Source organism: Pteropus alecto, unplaced genomic scaffold, assembly GCF_000325575.1.
Source record: "Pteropus alecto unplaced genomic scaffold, ASM32557v1 scaffold69, whole genome shotgun sequence".
Lineage (NCBI taxonomy): Eukaryota > Metazoa > Chordata > Mammalia > Chiroptera > Pteropodidae > Pteropus > Pteropus alecto.
In genome coordinates, this window is record NW_006494610.1 from 9,990,402 (window position 1) to 10,013,389 (window position 22,988).

At 33.8% G+C, this 22,988-nt stretch overlaps 1 protein-coding gene and 1 pseudogene across 1 annotated transcript in view; one reads left to right on the forward strand and one right to left on the reverse strand.

Moving 5' to 3' along the window:
* LOC112474004 (membrane-associated guanylate kinase, WW and PDZ domain-containing protein 2-like) overlaps positions 1 to 22,988 on the forward strand; it is a 348,332-nt gene that overhangs the window by 190,459 nt on the left and 134,885 nt on the right. The gene's annotated exons all lie outside the window — the stretch shown is intronic.
* Positions 10,027 to 10,136, reverse strand: LOC112474032 (annotated as a pseudogene).

The following is a 22,988-nucleotide window of genomic DNA, read 5'->3' on the forward strand; positions in this document are numbered from 1 at the left end:
TTTCACTTGTCAATAAAGAGGTTCTCTAAAGGCTCAATGTTTTATTCTACAGCATTAACCATGAGAGCAGCATCAAGCTGTATTTCTCTGTGTGTGTATGTGTGTGTGTGTGTGTGAGTTGGGGAGGACAGAAGAGGTCATGGTTATGTGTCACGGTCATTAGAGACTTGGGCGACGGTAGATGGAGAGCTGACTTCATTGTAAGATCAGTTTTAAATACAACGTTGTCATTTTTTTTGTGTGCGGTTTTGAGCTTTCCTTCCTCATGTATAATGTCTCACATTCATTGACTAAATCTGTGCATGAGGCAGTCAACTTTCAGTGTGCGAGAAGAGCCACGCTCTGCTTGACTAAGGTGGAGATTTATGAAAGAGATTCACCTACCTCCCTGATCTCCTGCTTAGCGCTTCACCACCACATAGGGGATAGGGTAGAAAAAGACACAAATGTGAGTTCACAAACAGGTGTGAGTATGCTTTTGGGTTTAATTTCTGGCAAATAGAGCACCACCAAACTCTCCTTTCTGCCATTAGCATTGGGAAGCCCAAGGAATGGAGAGCACAGAAGTAGATGAAAGGAGATGCTTTTGGTAATTCAAGCACTAATGCTTCTTTGTTTAAACGCTTATGAGTGTTGTGGAGAAGGCAAAAAATAGTTGTGTGGCATTTATTAACCCCAAATCTCTGTTAATATCATGTCTTATGTAAAAAAGTATAGACTTTAAAAAATATAAATTTAGAGATCAAATATTTTTAGAGTTAGAATCCCTGTGGTTAAAAATTCCAAGATTTCTAGTATTCGAATAGCCTATGCAGATGGCAGTATTGAGATTCTCATATACTGTGCACAAGGAAAAATGTAAAATTATCTTGAATTAAGCTTTGCCGGTGTGAAGGCACGGAAATATAAAGTATTCTAAAAATGAGCACTAACAGCTTAAGACTGTGTCTTATTCATTTGTCATTCTTTTTCCCTGAGGCATCTTAAAAGGTAAATGCATATCTTTACTTTTTATAACCAAGTTTTAAATTTACAGTGAAGAAAGAATACTGACAAAATAGAGAATGCAAGCAATCAAGGACATAGGGGCCACTTTGTAACAATTCATGGTTTTAACTGAAAGTGACTTTCTTATCTATTTAAAAAGTCTAAATTCTGTGAAGTAAAAGGAAAGCTGAATGCCAATATAATGTTTTCAGAGGCTAATGGGATCATTTAAGTGAGCACTTGGCAGAATCAGCTCCATTAAATTATTACGTCATTTTACATTCCTTTTACCTTGTTTCCTATAAGACAAAACCTACCATTATTTAGTTTTGTGCTCTTTTTTTTAAATGTGATAAATTCTAATCTTTGAGAAAACAACATTAACCATCTATACTTTTTATCTGGAAACCTTGCTTTTAACAAGCTTAATAATAATAAATATTAAACATAGTATACCAGGCACTGTTCTAAATATTATAAAATATTAATTCATTTAATATATGTATTTGTAATCATATTTTTAGAATTAGTATTTCAAAAGAAAATGCTATTGGTGATGTCTTTTGTTGCATGTGATAAGTTCCTTTATCTACAATTCTGAACAGATACAGACTTCATTCTCCTTTATCAAAAATATTGAAAAAAATACTGGGGAAATATCTAGAAAATATTATTAGTTACTGAGCTCTGACACATTACCTATGCTAAATGGAATAGCATAAGTAAAGGCCCTCATAAGTTATACATATGCATGTGATTAAAATTTAATATCACGTACTGTCAGTCTCCTCAATTTATATACACTTTCACTTTATATAAAGATGTTATGTCAAACAGTCTTTATATTGACAAGCAGCATGCAAGAAAGATTGTTCACAAAAAGGAATATATATATATATGCCTTACTGTTAAATTGTACACCCAAAACTTACTGGATTTCATTAACCAATGTCACCATAGAAAAATAAAATAAAAATAAATTTAAAAGATTTTTAAAAATTAAAATAAATGGACAAGTATTTAGGCATTTCTTCCAAGAAAGGTTTCTACATGGGGCCTCATCAAAAGCAATAAAACCCAGATATGGTGGAAAAATGGGGACTCTAAGGTGCATTTAGATTAAACCTTGACCAGAGTCAAATGGCTGAAACTCAAATGCAGGTTCTTATTACAAGTTTTTCTTATTATTACAAGATCAGTGTTCTTATTCTAAGTCCGACATTCATAAGTATTGAATGTTTGTTGTGTCTATTTTACTTTTTAATTGATAATAGAATTGGTGGAAATGGGATATGTCTTTTTGGCCCTTACTGGCTACTGTGGCTTGTGTCTTATGAACATTGTATTAAAAAAGATAATAGAAAAAAAAAAAGCAAGGTCGTTCAGTAAACCGAATATTTTGAATCCAAATATTTCACAGGGTAGTATCTTGCAGCACAGAGTGAAAACATAGAGATGCTTTTTCTACTTATTAATGTTTATTATAATGGTGGGGAGGGAAACGTGTGGAGCACTCACTATGTGTATGACATAATACTAACCATTTTATGTGTATAACTTGTAAATGCTCACAATAATTCTACAGAGAAGGTCTTTTAATTATTTTTGGTTTTACAGAGAGAAACTGAGGTTTAGATTAAATAACTAATGTAGGTTACATAGCTAGAGAGGGGCAGGTTTAGTCTCCAAACTGAAGGCATAAGTCTCCAAACCTGCAGGCTTATTTTCAACATAGTGTGCATGCAAGCACCAAATGTTTGTTGAGTCCCTTCTATGGCTAAGTGTTATACTTAGTGCTAGGAATACAGTCACCAGTTAAAGATATTGCCATGGGATCTTTACAGTACAATGTGTGAAAAATTATAATAAGGTCATGTAAAAAATATCATGAAATGATATTTACATGAGGAATGAGTATATATCTGGCTCATGGTTCGTATTAAAGCTTAATGATCACTTTTGGAAACTTCTGCAGTTTGGTCCTCACTCCCGCCCCATACATATTAGTGCAGCGTTCTTTTGCTTACATTGGTTGCAGATTGTAGTTCCATTCTCCGCCAAAAGTTATGAACCCTTTTAGTGGTGAGACCAAAACAAGACAATTTTTTTTTCAAATCAGAAGCCTAATATTCATGCATATTGTTCATAGCAAAACTGCCGAAAACCATAATTGCACTGTCATTTTCACATAAGAAAATTTATCTTATTAGGAGAACAAATAACTACTAGAATAATAAATAATAACAACTGCCCATAATTGCCTGCCTATCATATGCCACGCACTGTTCCACGAGCTTTGCATACAAAATTTTGTTTAATTCTCAGTATGCCCTGTGATAAATGGCATTATTACATCCATTTTAGAGAGAAAATTGAGGCATAGAGAGGATAATTTCCTCAAGGTAGCATAGCTAGTTAGAGTGGAGACTGGTTCAAACAAAGATCTAAATGACCTCCTAAGCAATGTACTATTCTAATGATTAAGAGTTAGGTTCTGGTTTTCATTTGAGTGCTCCTGCTTCTTTACTTTGAACCATGGACAAGATACTTAACTTAGCTGTGCCTCAGTTTCCTCACCAATAAAATGAGAACGATAATTATAATACCTTCTTCATAGAATTGGTTACAAGAATTAAATGAGCAGTTACATGTAAAGCTCTTAGAACAATGTCTACCACAAAGTAAATGCTCAAAAAATGACAGTAGTAATTATTATTATATTATTATTTATCACTTCCTTCCAGAAGAAAAAAAAAGATGGAAATGAATATGTGATAGGCACTAAGCAAAGAATTTATAGTAATTTTTCTTTTGTCATCATTAACATCTTGACTAAAGGCACTACATTCAATGAGGTTGATAATGTTTTAAGTAATGCCATTCATCTCACAGATTCAAAACTGTCCTGAGAGAATATTTGATCTTTACATCTTTTACAAGAATTTGTCTTACTTAAAATCAGTGTCATTCTGATTTTACTTCTTTCCTCAGATCTAAAAATTAGCAACCAAAAAAGAGAGCTGAACTCCACATTCATAGACCAAAGGGTAAATTTTTTCCCTAACATGTTTTCTAATATCAAATTAAAAGTTCAATATATTGGAGAGAAAAATTGATCATATTCTTTCAATATATTGGAGAGAAAAGCTAACACAAACTGACCTCACATGCTTTTATCTATTAATTACCAATGATGTTTCTAACAAATTAATACTATTTAACACATAGTTATATTAGGATTGGAAATTAACCACTAAATGTAAATATTAGACTGTCTTATATCCCTGCCATTGTTAACCTGTTGGTGAAGGGAAGAATTACCAGGATGCAAACAAATTAATTGTCTCTTACTATACTATTCTCTTCTAATATTTTTCACTTAAATACAACAACCATCCTCCAGGGGGAAAAGAACATGCTTCCCAGGGAGGAGGGGACATGTTATGATATATGTGCATACATGTAAACATACATATATATATGTATGTTTATATATACACATATTAGATGCATAGATAATAGATGATAGATGATGATAGGTAGATAGGTAGATAGATAGATAGATAGATAGATAGATAGATAGATAGATAGATAGATGATAGATAAATAGATGATAGACTAAACACAGTTTTTCAAGAGCCTAATGCAAACATGTCATGTCTTTGGTTTAAGTGCCGTACAAGGAAATAAAACTATTTAAAATGGAATTTTAACTGCACATTAAAAGACTCGTTCATGTCATATAATGAAAGGAGAAAGTATTGAATCAGAAACAAAATTATTAAAAAAAATAAAATGGAGCTTGGGTTAACTTACTACCATGAAATATTTTATGGATATCTGCTCAGAGAATGTATTTAAAGTATATTAAATTCTTTATAAAACATTTACATCTTGTTTTGGGTCTTAAGAGTTAGAACTGCAAGAATAGCTTTAATTGTAATGTTTTGCATACAAAATCGGATTGTCTTGCAAAATTTACTTTAGATCTCCATGTTTCCTCTTATCATTTTGGTAAACTGTATGAGTTTTACTACTCTTATTCATTTTCTATGATGGTCCTTGTCAGAGCAGGAAAAATGTTCTTGAATAAACTGTAGAGAAAGATTACTTGATATTTTCCAGGGGCTAAACTCCAAAAAGGAATGAACATACCGGGAACAGAAAATAGCTCTCCATGACATTTGATTGCTGATAAAAAGAAGAAAGGGCTGGGCAGCAGCAAGTGTATGTGATGGTAAGATAATAAGCAATGTGTATAGTAATTGGCAGAGTTATGTCACAAATGTTCTGTTTCAGAAAATAAAATGTATACACTTTTAATGTGTATTTTATTTTTTTTAAATGAGGAAATATGCTAAGGTACTTTTAGGGTTAGATATTAGAGTAAAGCTGTATAATTGAATTGTTTTCTCCCAAATTTAACAAAATTTAACAAAATTTAATAAATTTAACAAAATTAACCAAAAAAAAGTTTTCAAACAACAAAGTACACTATCAGCAGTAAAGTTAAGGAAATGTTACAACCTCAGTTGTTATATTTGAATAGTGGTAGTCATGGAGACAGAGGATCTAGAAATCACCATGCGATGTCTATACTTACCCACCCCCAAACACTCACTCTATCATTACCACTCCCTCCCATGTCTAAAGCAATACAGGGACATGACCTTCACATACACCCATAATTCAATACCAACTTATATGGTGAGGAGGCATCCTATAGAAAAACAGAAAACTACTCAACAAAGGGAAAAGCAGGTTGGGAGTGGTTGCTCAAAGCCTCTCCTACATTTCAGCAATTCACCACAGCCATGGTTACCTGGGTTCAGCTTTTTATTTTTTTCCCAGCTTAATGGTAGGTAGAAAGGAAACGTAAAACATGTATAATTACTAAGAGAAAATTATCTCCTGCAGGGATTTAGTAGGATGAAAGAGAAAACAGAAAATAAGTTTAAAAAGCTCCTCTGGAAGAACAGTGGACCCTGTGAGGAAAGACACAAAGAATCCAAGTTGCAGTTTCTCCTCAATGAGATGGCAACAATTCAAATGTTTGGTACTACCCAGTACTGGCAAAGGTTTTGAGAAAATTATAACGCTCATACTCTGTTGATGGGAAGGTAAATTGATGCAAATTTTTTGGAAAATTATTGGGTGATATCTAACAAAATTTATAAGGTTACCTAGTTATGCTGCAAAAACACATATGTACCAGAACTGTAGTTGAAGATTATATTAAACAGGAAAATACTAGAAACCTCATGATCCTCACTGAAGGAAGGACCCAATTATAAGTTTCCAATGGAATACTCTACAGCTACTCAAAATAATAAAAGATCCTGTCTACGGCCATGCCACCCTGAAAAAGCCCGATCCCGTCTGATCTTGGAAGCTGGTAAGTACTTGGATGGGAGACCACCTACAAAGAACAGGTGCTACAGGCACACAAAATAAAAAAATAAGGGATTGTAAGATGACAAGGTCCTTGCAATCTATGAGCTCAACCAAGGATTGCCTCACCTTAAAAAAATAAAATAAAATAATAATAATAAAAGATCCTTATGTTCTGATTTGAAAAAATCTCCAAATTATATTAATAAGTAAAAAATGCAGAATATTGTGTGTATTCTGATAAGTAAAATAAAAGAATATGCATATGTATTTTTTTCCCTGGAATTATTCACAAGAAAATATGATTACTATTTGGAAGCAGTTCAAGAGTTCAGGACAAGGATAGAGAAAGACCTTTTGCTTTCCATTTTATACATTTTGTTCAGTTTAAAATTTTATTATGTACAAGCACTGCATTTGTTTCCAAGTGTTCACTACTGTTGCCCCAACTTAACATGCTCAAAAGTGTGTCCATATTACCCCTAACTCAGCTCTTTTCCTTTTTCTTAAATTGAATAGCCTGAACCATTCTTCTATGACCCCAGCCTGAAAATTTGAGTTATTTAAAAAAATTAATTACATATATATTTTAAATATAAACAATTATACATTCCAACTGCAGATACCTGTGGAAAAATAAGACATAAGTTAGATAAGAACACATAAATTTCCTGTAATCTTACCATTCAGAAAATTTACTGTTAAAAGTTTGTGTATGTCTTGGAGAAATATAGATAGATGTTGGCAACAATCAGCTTATAGGTGATAACTAAAAACATGGAAATGAATGAAATCACAAGAGATACTGAAAATGTGTGTGTGTGTGTGTGTGTGTGTGTGTATCGGTTATAACAGAAAGGAGAATCAGAGTAATCAGAATGTGTATCTTATGTAGAAGAAAATGAATATTATGACTTTCTATGGCTTTTCAGTCATTACTTGTTTTTTCCCGGGTCAATTTTTCCTTCTTTATTTTTTAGCTTATCCATAATTTTTTATGTTAAATAAGTTATGAACTATACCATAATGTACAGTATGTTTCAATAATAGCATTATATTAAATGGATCCTAAGTGATTAAAAATTAATAACCCATATAATAAACACAATCTAAGACCTTATTAGTGATCTGCCTTGTGCTAAAACTGTGAAGATAATAATCACAAAAATAAAAGCCCTGATGAGAAGTTACGTAACCTAGTTTTAGACAGATAATTGGTGAAAGCCAAACATTAATCTCACTCTCAATCCAGTGAACTTTACACTGCACCCTGAATGCAATGTCCTGTTGTGACCATTCCTTACCATCAACCATCTCCAACCTAAGTAGATGATCAAAATATCTTTTGTACCAAAAAGAAGTGAATTGGTTTTTAACCACTTGGACCATTGGAAAGTAATAATAGTAATGCATATCATTTTGAGACTTTAATGTTTTATTGTTACCAGTATTTTCTAGTAACTATATATCTACTTAATGATTTCTCTTAAATCATTTAGAACATGAGAGAGAAGAAACTTTGCTGAGGACTGAAATGTATTTTCTGTATACTAGCATCTTATAGCATAAAAGTAAACTCAATTTTTTTAATACTAGAGTTGATAATATTTAAAGTAAAAGAGAACTGATCATTTGTACATAATTGGAGAATTAGTAAAAAATATACAACTATGAGTCCTTAGATAATAAAAGCATTAATTGAAACAGAAACAGAATTCTGTATAAACTCAAAAATTTACAAAAGACTCAAGCACAATTTGAACAATTTGTCAGCAAAACATAGACAAAAAATTTAAGGTATTCCACTCTTATTGTGTAGATAGTACACTAAGGTATTATTTTTCTAAAGCATTTCATAGAATGCTAATATATATAAAAAAGAGACTGTATGAGTAAATAAATTTGGAGAACAGCAAGTTAAACAAACCTAAACTTCTCAGAACATGTAATGTGCAACTGTGTATTAATAATCTCTAAGGGTTAAATGTGTTAGCTAGAATTTTCCAAATTTTTATGACTACAGATCCTAGTTTTTTCCACTTCTTTTAGAAGCTCTGTGAGTGGGACATACTTGGAGATGTTAGTGGGACAGACTTGGAGAGTGCTGCTCCAAAGAAAGAATGAGATTGAAGGACTATAGAGACAGACACCCTAAGCATAGTGAGGGAAACCTTATTGTCTGTAACCTTGAAAGCCATCACTTTCATGTTTCTCATATTCACTTAAAACCTTCATAAAGTTTCAAGATTGCGAAGGACAAGTGTTATAGGAACAAATCAAAACTGGCTCCAGGCAAAATGGTGAAGTAAATGAAATCCATTTTTGGCTTTTTACCTCTAGTATCATCATATTTTCTTTCTACTACTGACAATTCACTCAGCTTGTCATCTTTCCTCCCCACACTAAGACACTGCTCTGAAACGCTTTTCCAGAGGGTGTTTAAACATGGCCAATTATGCCTGCCTCCCACTTGTTCGGCTTCAGATACACCACCTCTGGGTGTCATTTTCTTTTAGACTGAAAGCATTTTAAGCCCTGTAACAAAAAGTAAGGAGTATTACTTTTGGGGCCCTGCTAGATGATTCTCAAATTACATCTCATTAGTCATCCTATATTTTGCCTACGATCAACACCAACGTTGGAAAAAAATATATAATTTCCCAGGAAAAATAGAGTTAAATGAAGCTGTAGAATTAATTCTGCCTTTTGGAATAGAAAGGGCTGGGAATCAGAGGCTTGGGTTTTAGTCTTGTCTTTGTTACCAACTGGTTCTTTAATATCTGGTGTCACAGTGCCTCAGTATTTTTATCAGTCCAGTGGGCATACTACTTTCTCAGGACTGTGAAGATGTTAAAATGAGATCTATTAATGGATATGAAAGTGTCTGGAACAGCCAAAAGGCAACATGATATTGTTTCAGCAACTTTATCTTACATATAAGGATATTAGGTTTGGCCTAAAACTTTTCAAAAAGGCCTAGTTAGTATCTGCTTCTAATAGAAAATTATAATGGAAATTGCTTTTAAAGGTCACTAAGTATAAGACAGGACACTAATGCCCCCAAATTTAAGCAGGATTTGCTCAAGATAAAGCCAAGACTAGGACCCATCTAAATCTGAACCAGAGATTTTTCTACTATGTTAGGACACTGCTGGAATATACTTAATTGTTCTGGAATTGAAAGCCACAAATGAGAGAAATTGAAATCAGAATTGGGTCAGGAATCTTAGTCTCCTTGTCTTTCAATCAAGGAACAAGAGTCATGATTCTATAGCTTAAGAATTAGTGATATTTTAGGTCCATTGTTTTGCAAAAAAACTAGGGAATATGGCATGGAATATGGCTTGCTGAAAGTGTTCAGTCACCACAGAAAAAAAGAAATTTTCTCTTTTCTTTGCATCTTTTCCAGATGCAGGAATGAGTCCAAAATCCTTGCATATCTTGCTTAGCTTCCTCATCTCCTCTGGATGTACTGCTGAAGGTTTGCTTCTGCCCTGATGCATATTTGCCCAAAGCTTGCATGCTTGCTTGCTTGCTTGCTTGATTGATTATTTGTTTATTTATTTTTTTAGGCGAGGCAACCCTTGTTTGACCTCACAGATTGCAAGGACTTTGTCAGCTTACAATTCCTTATATTTTTATTTTTTACACCTACAGCACCTGGTCTTCCTAGATGGCCTCCCACCCAAGTACTAACCAGGCCCAACCCTGCTTAGCTTCCGAGATCAGATGGGATCGAGGGTGGCATGGCCATAGACCCAAAGCTTTTTAAAAAGTTTTCTGAACATTATTACTTTCAAAGATTTCACTCCCTGAACCACATTAAAACACTACATTTTACATTAAATATACTTTTGAAGTAAAATAATTTATAAAGAATTTATCTCTGCATAATTTATTTAATACAGAAATTATTTCTTGCATGATGTCTCAATAAACATGAGCTCTTAGGCAATCTCTAGATTTGAATCTCAGAGCAATCATTTACCAGCTCTAGGAGTAAGAACAAGGAGTTTAACTTCTCTCTGCTTCAGATGCCTCAGCTGAAAATCGAGGATGCTAAATGTGTTATTTTAGCAGAAAGTATATAGATACTTTTAGACTGTTTTTTCAATTTTTTGTATTGAAGTTTTTCCAAAATAAAAAGTTAGAAAGCCCTCCTTTCTAAAATGCAGCTTCTATCAATAATATGATTACTGTTGCTGTGGGAATCAGTACACGTACTTGGAAATTCTTGGGAAGTGAAAACAGCTAACCTCTATGAAATGTTTCAAATGTAATGAAATTTGTATTTAAATTCAGGAATTTATTAAATAATTCATTAACTTTCATAATTAACTAGTTTTGTATTTTCTGGATTTTTAATTAAATATTTATTAATTTGAATTATTTTAATTTCTATATTTTTGAGAAAATAAACCTTATATTTTTCCCTTTTATTTTCTTACTATTTCCCAGAAAAGTAGGTCCCTGAAACGCTAGTATGCTCTATGCCTGAGGGGAGAAATAATCCTGCACCTACTTTATCGCTCTCTCTTTTTTTTTTATGTAGTAGATATTAAGCAAAGAAAGTAGAATGTCATTAAACTTTTCAGTCCTTTTCCCTATGCCACTGGGATCAATATCTTAATACAGAGACAGGTACCCTGTCACATTGCCAGGATGATAAGTAAATGAGAAGTGCAGTAGGAACAACAATGCTTATTGAAGAGCATGTTGTTTTGTACAGCATTACGTTCTGTATATAAATCACCGTAAGAAGTGCAGTGGAGAGAGATCATCAAAAGAGACAAGAGAGAGAACTTATGTAAATGGCAGCACCGCGTGTCAGTCAGGGCACTCATCCTGAAATTCCAATTCAGGCTGCAGAATTAATCTTACATGAGGTCAAGACAGCCAGACGAGGGCGAAATTATCCATTTAGAAAGACACAGAGTTAGTTCAATTGATTTAGGGAACTTGTTTCACTAAAAAGAACTGGACTTGGTACAAGCAAGCGCTGATTATGATTTTGCCATGAGCAGAATGTGAGGTTCTGTGCTTGGTGGTGACTGAGCAGTTAAACGTCGTCTGGCCTTTTATAAGCAGTTACTTCGGCCTGCTTTCTGAGGCTTACAGTCCTCACGGTCTCATTTCACTGGTTTCTTATTTCAGGCACAGTCAGATCTGACAATAATACCAAAATCACTTAATCAGTAAGTCAGTCAAAAATCACTTTTTTCTGGCAAGCAATGAAATGAAGTCTGAGGACGCAGCTGACCTAGATGGTGATAAGTCCCTGCTGGAACAGGAAGAGGAAGGAGAGTCTCCAGGAAAAAGAAGGAGATGAACCCATCAAAGATGAAAGGGCTTTTGAAGTGAAAAACAAATTCTGATAGGAATATGCTATATCTGATGGAACTCTAGAAAAAAATAATGATCAAGTTAAAGAAAACAATGCAAATTTAAAAAATGAGAAACAGATTTATGAGAAAGCAATTATAATTATAGACTACTTAGATTTATACTGAACAATACTCATAATGATGTAAACATTGATTATTAACTAAAAGTGATGATTCTTTTATACCTGGAAGACAGGAGAAAGTAGGCATGATCACCAAGAAAATAGGATGATATTAAGAGGATACATTAGCATAAAAGAAAGTCATTAGAAAGTGCCTAAAAATAAACAAGTAGCAGTATAAAAATATTGAAAAAATATTGAAAAAATAAATACTGTAAGTTAAAGAAACATTTTAAATGATTGGAATCATAGGTGCTATTTGATTTCTTTTAAAACTATGTACATGTATTACTTTATTAAATACTTTTAAAAGTAAGGAAAATATGGCAAATATTATTTTTATGATGTAGTTTTATTTTATTTTATGAGCTCTCTAATCTTAAAAAAAATCTTGGTAACATATCAATGCTGGTGAAATAAGTATATATTAATTTAATATGCCTTTTATAGAAAGAGCTCATAAAGGAAAGTGCTTAGAAAGGCAACATAACAAACACTGCGAGTGCGTAGCATCCCAGAAGGATTAGGACGTGACTCTCTGTTGGTCTTCAAAAGAAAGACAGCAGACCATTCATTCCAGCTCTATCTAACAGCCAGAGCTGAGAGCAGGAAGGAAAGGGAGAGAGAAGAGGGTTGTCTCATTGGAGTTTGAGTTGCTAATTTAATCACGTTTGCATGTTTTCAAAACAGACATAATTATAAATTATTTGCTTTAATTCCAGAATACAAATGTATTTCCCTATTTAACACCACTTTTATCATGTGTGTTTTATTTATATCACAAGGTTTTGTGTGCTTTCCTTCCTCTGTGTTTTCTGCCTTTCTGGGAATATGGTCTACTACCTTATAACAAGGGAGCAGTATGCAGCATGTGAAAAACACAGTAAATAATTGTCATTAAAAGTTCAGTTGATGAAATGAACATCACAGATGTCAGGGTACGTGCATGTCTGATTTTCATTTGTAAGAGATGCTTTTCCTACCACCACAGTAGTCAGGGATATCTATTTAAATGTGTTGGTAGTTGATTGATGCGGAACATCTGGCCACGTTGTTTTTGATTGCTATGTAACTGTATCTTCTCTAGTGCCCGCCAAAAACAATGCCAATAAATCATATTCCCAGGTGTTGTTAATTATCCTTTGAGGGAAGATGGTAATGGAGTTATAAAATAAAAGAATTAGAAGGATCAAAAAGGCCATTATGTCCAATGGCCTTCTAATATTTGACTCTATATTGCTTATTACCTATGAGATTCTCCTAGATGAACTTTGGGCATGTCTTACTAAAAATGTTATAACATCATTTTTGTTAATAGCAAGAACTGATAATTTAGTAGGTTTCTCATCTATGTCTCATTAAATGGCATTTGATTCTCTCTATTAATTTTTGTAAACTTTACCATAGCAAAAAGTTGCCCACAATGTGCAAAATATCATTTTTATTTTCTGAAGTCATCTTCAGACTAAAGACATAAGAGAAATATGTCTGATTTTTCCCATTCCCTAACGTCCAGTAAAGATTTTATTCAAACACCAAAAAGCTAGATGCCAACTTTATCATTAAAATGTCTACTTTTTTATTATGAAAGAAAATATTAAATATATGGGACACACAGGAAGTTGTGCAAAAACCTTTAAACTAGATTTAATATAGTAAAGGAATTGGAGTGCTGGAGCAGAAGAGAAAATTCTGATTCCAGAAGTAATCGATACAACTTCTATAAATAATTCAGTCTATTCCTATTGGAATTAGCTTTTCATCTTTTAAAACACCCAGGATATACATTAAAATTCCTGACTATGCTTGTTCTAAAACAGTTGTTTCATTTATGACTGCTTATGAGAATAATCACTAAGTTACAACTAGTTCCCACAACTTAGAAGGTAACAAAATTGACATTTCCTGGGAGAAAATTAGGCTTTTCAAAAAAGACCAAAAAAAAAAAAATGTTTATCTTACTTTGGAAGGATAATAATTATAGCTTTCGAGTTTTTCTTACAAATCTACAATGAAATGGTAAAACCAGAATTCTCTAGCAAATTTTTGTCCCCCTTTTGATATTCAACATTTTTTCAGTAATAAAGAGGTAGTGAATACATTCGAGGACTATCTTGTCAGCAATGAAAGGATAAATGGCTCACTTGTAAGAAGTTGTTTCAGCTTTCCAATTATCCGAATACTGTTAAAGAATGACCTTTTCCAAGATCAGTGTGCTAGGTAGAACACTAGTTACTGGAGAAAAAAAAGATTTTCTACTTGTTCATTTAAGAAGTGGGACTCATTTTTGATTGCTTGTCATAGCCCTTTCCCATTTCCTCCTCTTGCCCAGGATACCCAGAAACAGAGAGCCAATTTGCCCGAGGAACAACTCTGCCCTTTGTAATGAAAACCCTAAAGATGTAACCATTTTATTTTTCTGTGAGAACAATGTGATCTACACACAAATACACATGTACGTGCGTGCGCGCACACACACACACAAACACATCCCGTACTATAGCAATCATACCCATGGACCAGTGCAAAATGCAAATTTAGTGCCTCTTGTTCAAAAAGCAAGGGGGGGGAAAGTGTTGTTAAACATGCTAAAGTATAATACTTCTTTGCTTTCTTCCACAGTCCCTCTTTTGACTTATCATAGTGGTTTTCTAAATTTGCTATTTAATATTATTCTAACTTAAAAATTTAAATTATTAGCATAAATTTTACCATTCATCTTTACATCTACAGTATCAGTTCTAAATGCAAATATAGGATCATTTAACATGTATGCAGAATCACTGAAATTACATAGTTAATATTGCATAGGTTATGTATGCATATATATTTCACTCATATCAGAACTGTGGAAACGCTACACAAAATTAACTCAACTGTTTGTATTTCACTTCTTAATGTGTGCACATCTTACCCACAACCTTTGCTTTTGGCTTATTGATAAATAGGAAAATCTGCAAGGAAAAAGAACTATGGGTTGCCCTATCTTTCTCTTTCCTTTTATATCATCATTTTCAGCATAAGTGATTGGCTACTATATGGAAATAACGTAAGTAAGAGATGCTATAACATGGTTCTTGGTCATTCATGATTACTTAGAATGCCATCGTCTTACTGCATTCAAAGCGAATTCAGGTTCATATGGAAAACAACCTATCTGGGCTGTCAACACTCTTATTTACTCATTCATAGACATAACACGTTTACCATACACTCTCATTTTGATCTTGCTGAACTCAGACACATTGTGAGATCCTGGAATTCTGGGCTCATGGGGTATCATGAGACTTATGTGTGATTGGGGCTAAAAGGAATGCGTGACAGATACACGTATTGTACATTTCCCCTTGGCTCATGTCCATGTTCCATGTACCACCAGCTTTCAATTATAAAACACAAGTTCAAAGATAAAATTATTAAGAATTTTAAGATGGTCATAGAAGAGTATTAAACCAAGGCAGGGGCCTTTCTGAGGATGGGTCCTTGTGCTACTACACAGGCCACATGCCCAGGAAGCTGGCCCTGGTATTACCAGGAATGCTTAACTTGTATTTTCAGAAGGGCTTCACTGCTTTTAGGTGCTTTTCCTGTCCTTCTGAGTGGACAAAGAAACATGGAAGATAATTTCCAAAACACATCGATAAATATCTTCATACACCTTTTTAAAGTTGCTTTAAGTATTTGGCACCTAAAGGGGGACAGTAGTCCTAAAAATGAAAATGCCCAAGGTAGTTTTTGGGAAAAAAGAAAACAGAAGAGAGATCAAAGCAATTAATAAAGGGTTAAAATCAATCAGTGATTAAAAACTTTGATAAAACCACACTCTCACTCTGACAAAAGCCACTGTTAAGGGATATTTTTAATTGAAACTACTGCTCTGACTTAGAAAAAGGTAATATGTGGACCTTGATATTCATTGAAAATGCCAGTGTTCTGTATAATTTTGAGTACCAAGCTGTAAAGACATCTTGTTTGTGCTCCATTGGCAACAGGAGAGCAAGCATAGCATTTACCAGTTAGTTCCCTTCCTAGAAGAAAAGAAAAGACAGAACATTAAAGATAAGGAACTAAGAATATTGTCTCCTCCAAACTTAACATAAATAAGATTAGTCAAGGCCATAGAATGATACACTTTATTAATATGACAAATGACACAAGTTTAGGAGAACTCCCAAGTACTGTATCCTATACTTTTAGCAGAATGTTGGGCAAGTTATTGTCTCAAGGCGTGATTATTCTAATTACACTGTATATTTTGTTTCAACTGTTTGATTGTTTTCTGGTTCATGGCAAAAATATAGTCACCATCACAATTAAATATTTTGGCATGCAGAATACAGATGTGCTCTAGCCATACTATCTTGACATATGTCTCTCTGGTGAAATTAAGTTTTCCTAGAAACTCTTATCCTTGGGGAGCCTTGACATTAATTCAAAGATTGTCTAGGTCAGAGCTGGGAACCTTAGAATGACTGGACCATGTGTGTATGCTGTTTGTTCATTCACTTATTCAATCCATTAATGTTTATTCAACATCATATATATGCAAGCATAGACTTTTGGAGATTACAAATATTAATCAGACAGGAACTTTCACTTTAAAAGAGCATCTAGAGTTGGAGATAAGACATCTATCTTATAAGATAGAAAGTGGAAATTGTAGTAGGGAGAAATCCACATACTTGTAAGGGAGTTCAGAAAAGATGGACTTCTTTCTCTTATATGTAAATTATATGATTATGTATTAGAAAACTACTTACAATCAAGTAAAAACCATGAGGCATAAGACAGTTCATTAAGTTAAAAAGGAACACTAAAAAAATCACAGATTTCTTATACAACAAAGTTAAAAATAATGAGAAAACCCAATTAACAGGTAAAAAATAATGCGAAAACCCAATTAATAATGACCTCCAAAACCTAATATACTTAGTAATAAATGTAGCAAGCAGAATTTGGACATCTTGAGACAGAAGAAATGGAATTTCAGGTAGAAGAAACAGTAGATGTAAATGCACAGGAAGTGAGAAGTGAATAGGTGTCATACGTGAAAACCAGTTTGCCCTTTAGAACAGTGCTTCTCCAGTTTTGATGTGCATGTGATTATCTGAAGATCTAGTTAATATGCATATTCTGATTCAATATGTCTGCAATGGGGCCTGAGATTCTATATTTTTAACAAGCTCTCAAGTAATGTCAGTACGGCCAACTTACCACACTTTGTATAGTAGGAGTTTAGAGTACATAAAGCATAACCAGAGAAAAGCCAGTTGGCGATTTTCAGTGGAACAATGAATTTAGGCGAAGTTTGGGCTTTATTAGGTAGAAAATAAAGATTTCTGAAAACAGAAATTATTTTTATTAATGCCGAACTCTTGTAAAGTTAGTAAAGCAGCAGTGTTTAAGATGGATATGTTTTTCCTGAATCGAATAGTATCTCAAAGAATGATAAACACTTGCATTATCCCAATGAAATCAGGAGTTTTTGGTGCATAAGTACCCAGGAACCTGCCTCCTTAACAACTTCCTAGGAAACCATATAGTGACCAGGTTCATGGGTAATGCCAGGGGAGAAGAAGTTTGTGTTATAAATTCAATTTAAAAAATAAACCCAAGAATCAAACAATATATAAAATGTCATAGTTAAGCAGGGTTTATTTCACGAATGCAAATTTAAGATCTGAATTCTCCCGCATTAGTAAATTGCACTACTATATGTCTGCTTAACCAGAAACTGAAGAGGCATTTATAATTTCTGCATCTTCCTCATCTCCCATATCCAGTTATTTACTGAGTAGTGTTCACTTTACTTCCCAGATGGATTTCTAATCTAATTATGTATCCTTTACCCTCATTGTATGCCCAGGAATCATGATTACTTGCCTAGACAACCACAAGAGCTTCTAAACTGGTCTTGCCATTTCCTCTCTTTCTCCAGGCCCCCCAATATATTCTCTGCAAAGTGGATAGAGAGAACTTTTTAAAATATAAATTCTATCAATTCATTTCTCTGATTAAAACTGTTCAATGGCTTCCCATTGCACTTTGAATAAAATCCAAGCTCCTCACTATGGCTTGTAAGGCTAATTTGTCCCTTTCTTATATCTCCAATAATGCTTCAGCCAAATATCAACCTTCTTGTATTTTACTAGACTCCATTTATCTTGTTATTGCCCTAGGGCTTCACACATACATGTCTGTCTTCTTGGATAATTATATTTTCAGAAATACATGTTCTAATCACACTGTGTAAGTGAAAGTCCCTCACATCCCCTAAACTTCATTATTACAGCATCCCGGTCCCTTCCTGTGTATTATTTTACACTGATGGTAACACACATATTTCTTTGTTTATCTGTTTTGTGTCTATCCCCACTATGTTGTAAACTCTATGAAAGCAGAGCCTATGTCTTTTTTTGATTCACCTTTATAAATGCAGCATCATATCCATTTATTAAACAAATTTGTTGAATGTCTATGATATGCCAGGTGCTGTTTTAAGTTTTTGATATACAGCAGTGAACAAAACAGATAAAAATTCTTGACCTCATGGAACTGTAGTTGCATGGAAAAGTAGTTGTAGGAAACAGACAATAAATAGATAATGAGGTGAAATTTAAAGTATGTCAGATGGTGGTAAGTGCTATGGCAAAAAAAAAAGGCACAGAAAGACAAAAGGAAATGCTGGATATGTGTAAGATTTACTACTTGAAATGGGAGTGTGATGGGGAAGGTCTCATTCTATATTAATAGATAAAATATGTATGTTAATCTATATCTAACATATAGATTAATATATTACATATTAATTTCTATTGAATCAACATATTTAATATAAAACATATAAAATATATTACAGTATTATAATATATGTTACATATTATAGAGACATGTTAAGTTAATATATAATTATACATTAATACCTATGACATTAATAAATTAAAAACATATTCTCATACCCTCATATACACAGAAGAGATGTATAATAAACCCCTATTCACTATAAAATATCTTAATAACTTAGGATGAAAAGGATAAATTTAAAATAGTTTTAAAGATTTTGGTACAAATAATCAGAATCACACATTCATAAAGAGTTCCAGTATCGTCAGAAGTTAGAGATGCCAACCAAATCCATTTAACAGTGACCTGGAAATGCTGAAGAATATAATTAGGGAAACAAATAAAGGGACAAAATAAAAACAAAAGGCATACATACTGGAAAAAAGGAGTGAAAACTATTTTTAAATAATGTAATTATAGTCATGGAAATCCATTATACTCAACTAAAAATATATTAGAACTAATAAATATCGAGTTAAAACATAAGATTATATGAAAAAAACTAGAATCATCTTATTGGTAGAATACCATTCACAATAACAAGACTAAAACAACTTATTTGGGATTTGATTTTAAAAGAAGATTCAGGAGATGATTTTACTGAAAGCTGTTTTTCAAAACTTAAATGATTTAAGAGCCATATCATCGCCATATGTAGAAAGATGCAATCATTGAAAATATGTCAATTCTTTCAAAGTATTCTATAAACTTAAGGTAACCCAAATTAAAGATAAACTGGATTTTGTATGAGAAAATAACAATATAAATTTAAGGTTTGTGTGGAAAAATAAAAGTATTGGATGAGTCAGTAAAATATAAAAAAGTAACAGATGGAGAGATTGGATTAAATATGGCGGCGTGAGAGATGTTCCCAGATCTCTCCCCTTGAAACAATAAACTGAACACCTAAAACTCAACAAAAACACTCAAACTGCACACCAGCACGTTTGAGCATGGGATCTGCTCATAAGAGCTACCACAGGTCAGAATCCCCAGGTGTCAAGTGGTGGACTGGGAGAAACAAAGAAGCTGCTTCTCACAGCCAGAGCTCCCTGTAGGAGAAGGGGGAGGGGAGAAAGAGCAGTGAGTTCCCTGAACAGCCCTGCCTGAAAGTGCTGTAGCTTCCACGCGGCCAGTGGCAGTGACCAATCATCAGGGCAGAAGGCAGAGAAACAGGGATGGCAGAAAAGTGGGGATGGCAGAGAAATAACAGTTGATTTTTACTAGCTGCGGTTGCAAAACTGAGGCTGTGCTGCAACCTCCAACTCTCAACCCAGAGGGCCCCTCCCTGCATATCTTCTGAGATGGAACGCTGAGGAGCCCCAGGGGAATCTGAGCAAATGCTACCGAAACTGTCACTAACACTGACAGAAACCAAGACTGAGGGTAGCACGCATGATTAAACATCTATAAGGAAAAAAACAACATTATTAACACTTTATGTAAAGCAGATATCCAAGAGGCTTAGATGCCACCTACTGGAAATCAAAAGAAAAACACTTTCCTTGCAACAAGCTAGGGACCATTATATAATAAATCTTCTTTCTGGAAAAAAGAAAAGAGCAGAACACACTTCCATTAATGCTCAGGTGGAGAAATAGTCCATTAAACACCATGAACAACCAAGGTGACAAGGCATCTCAGAAAGAGAAAAATCCAGAAAATAAGCTTACAGACATAGAAATATGTGACTTAAATGACAGAATTCAGGATGGTACTTCTGAAAAAACTCAGTGAGATCTAAAACAAATCATATCAACAATTTCAGGAATTGAAAAAAACTAGATGAGTAGAATGAGATTTTTAGCAAGGAGATTGAAACTCTCAAAAAGAATCAAATTGGCCTTCTGGAGATGAAGAACACACTGCAAGAGTTGAAAAATGAAATGAAATAACAAGCTTGGGAAATAGAGTTGACCAAATGGAAGAAAGTTTCAGTGATATCGAAGACAGAAATCTAGAAATAAGTCAGAAGGAAGAACAGTGAAACCAAACCAAAGAAAATAATGAAAGAGAAATACAAGAACTAGCTGATACCATCGGGAGAGGAAACATGAGAATAATGGGAATTCTCGAAGGGGAGGAAAAGGAGCAGGGATTAGAAAGCATTTTCAGACAAATACTGGACAAGAATTTCCCAAATCTAAGGAATGAGCTTGGAATTCAAGGGGTCAACAGAATAACCAATTATCTAAACCCAAAAAGCCCTTCACCAAGACACATTGTATTAAATTTATCAAAAATCAAAGACAAACAGAATTCTCAGGGCAGCCAGGGAAAAGAAAATGATAATTTATAAAGGAAACCACATTAGATTATTATCTGAAAGAGAAATTCAAGAACTAGATGGTACCATTAGGAGAGGAAACATAAGAATAATGGGCGTTATTGAAGGCGAGGAAAAGGAGCAGGAACTAGAAAGCATTGTCAGACAAATAGTTGACCATAATTTCTAAATCTAAGGAATGAGCTGGAGCTTGGAATTCAAGAAGTCAATGGAACACCCAATTATCTCAACCCAAAAAGGCTTTCACCAAGACACACTCTATTAAAATTATCAAAAATCAACGACAAAGACAGAATTCTCAGGGCAGCCAGAGGAAAGAAGACAGTAACCCAAAAAGGAAAACCCATTAGATTATCGTCAGACTTTTCAGCACAAACCTTACAAGCCAGAAAGGAGTGGAATCAAATATTCAAACTATTAAATGAAAGGAACTACCAGCCAAGTATAATGTATCCAGCTAAGCTCTCCTTTAGATATGAAGGAGAAATTGATACCTTTCCAGGCATAGAAAAATTGAGGGAATTCTCCACTTCGAGGCCTGCACTACAGGAAATACTGAAAAGGGTCAGCTCACCTAAAACAAAATGACAAAAAAAAACAAAAAACCATAATTAGGAGTAAGGTGACTAAAAACAGGAGTGCAACCCTTACTAGGAACAGGGCATTATAAGTGTAAAATAAGAAGAGATTTACTGTAGCAAGATAGTAATGAATGTTCAGCATACATAGGGACAAAATGAGACAACAATAACTGAAAAGGGGTGGATTCAAAGGTCCAAATGTGCAAAGGGAAATGGAGAAAAAGGATGACTGTATATATTCTTTTCATATTCCTAATGGTAACCACAGGCTAAAGATTCAGAACTGAAATATATAACATAAAACAAGAAGGATCAGAGGGAAAATCCACAAAAGACAACCAAAATAAAGAAAACAGAAACACGAGGACAAGGAAGCAATGGAAACACCAAGCTACCAGAAAGCAAAAGATAAAATGGCTGTAAGAAGACCTCATATTTCAATAATCATCCTAAATGTAAATGGACTGAACTCACCAATAAAAAGGCACAGAATTGCAGATTGGATTAAGAAACAAAAAACAAACATATGCTGCCTCCAGGAGATACATCTCAGCTCCAAAGACAAATACAGACTCAAAGCGGAAGGGTAGAAAGTGATGTTTCAAGCAAATGGCATTAGAGAAAAGCAAGAGTAGCAGTACTAATATCAAACCAAATAGACTTCGAAATCAAAAAAGTAAAGAAAGATACTGAGGGACACTTCATAATGATAAAGGGAATCATGCACTAAGAACATAACACTTATTAATATCTATACTTCCAGTCAGGGAGCACCAAAATATATAAAGCAATTACTAAGAGAACTAAAGATAAAAACAGACCAAAACACTATCATTAGTAGGGGACCTAAATACCCCACTGTCAGATATGGACAGATCATCCAAACAGAAAATCAATAAGGAAGTAACATTCTTAAATGACACATTGGACCAATAGGACATAATTGACATTTACAAAACCTTTCAATCCAAAACTGCTGCTTATACATTCTTCTCTAGTGCACATGGAACATTCTCAAGGACTGACCACATACTGGGACACAGAAATAGCCTCAACAAATATAAGAGTGTTGAAATCATACCAACCATATTCTCTGATCATAATGCTTTGAAACTAGAGGTCAACTGTAAAAAGAAAGCAGAAAGAACCACAAATAAATGGAGATTAAACAACATACTACTTAAGAATAACTAGGTCAGAGAGAAAATAAAAATGATATCAAGAGATACATAGAAACAAATGATAATGATAGTACAACATATCAAACCTTTAAAGACATAGCAAAAGCGATCATAAGAGGAAAGGTCATATCATTACAGGCCTAACTCCAAAAACAAGGACAAGCCCAAATAAACAACCTAATGCTTCATCTTAAAAAAACTAGAAAAGGAAG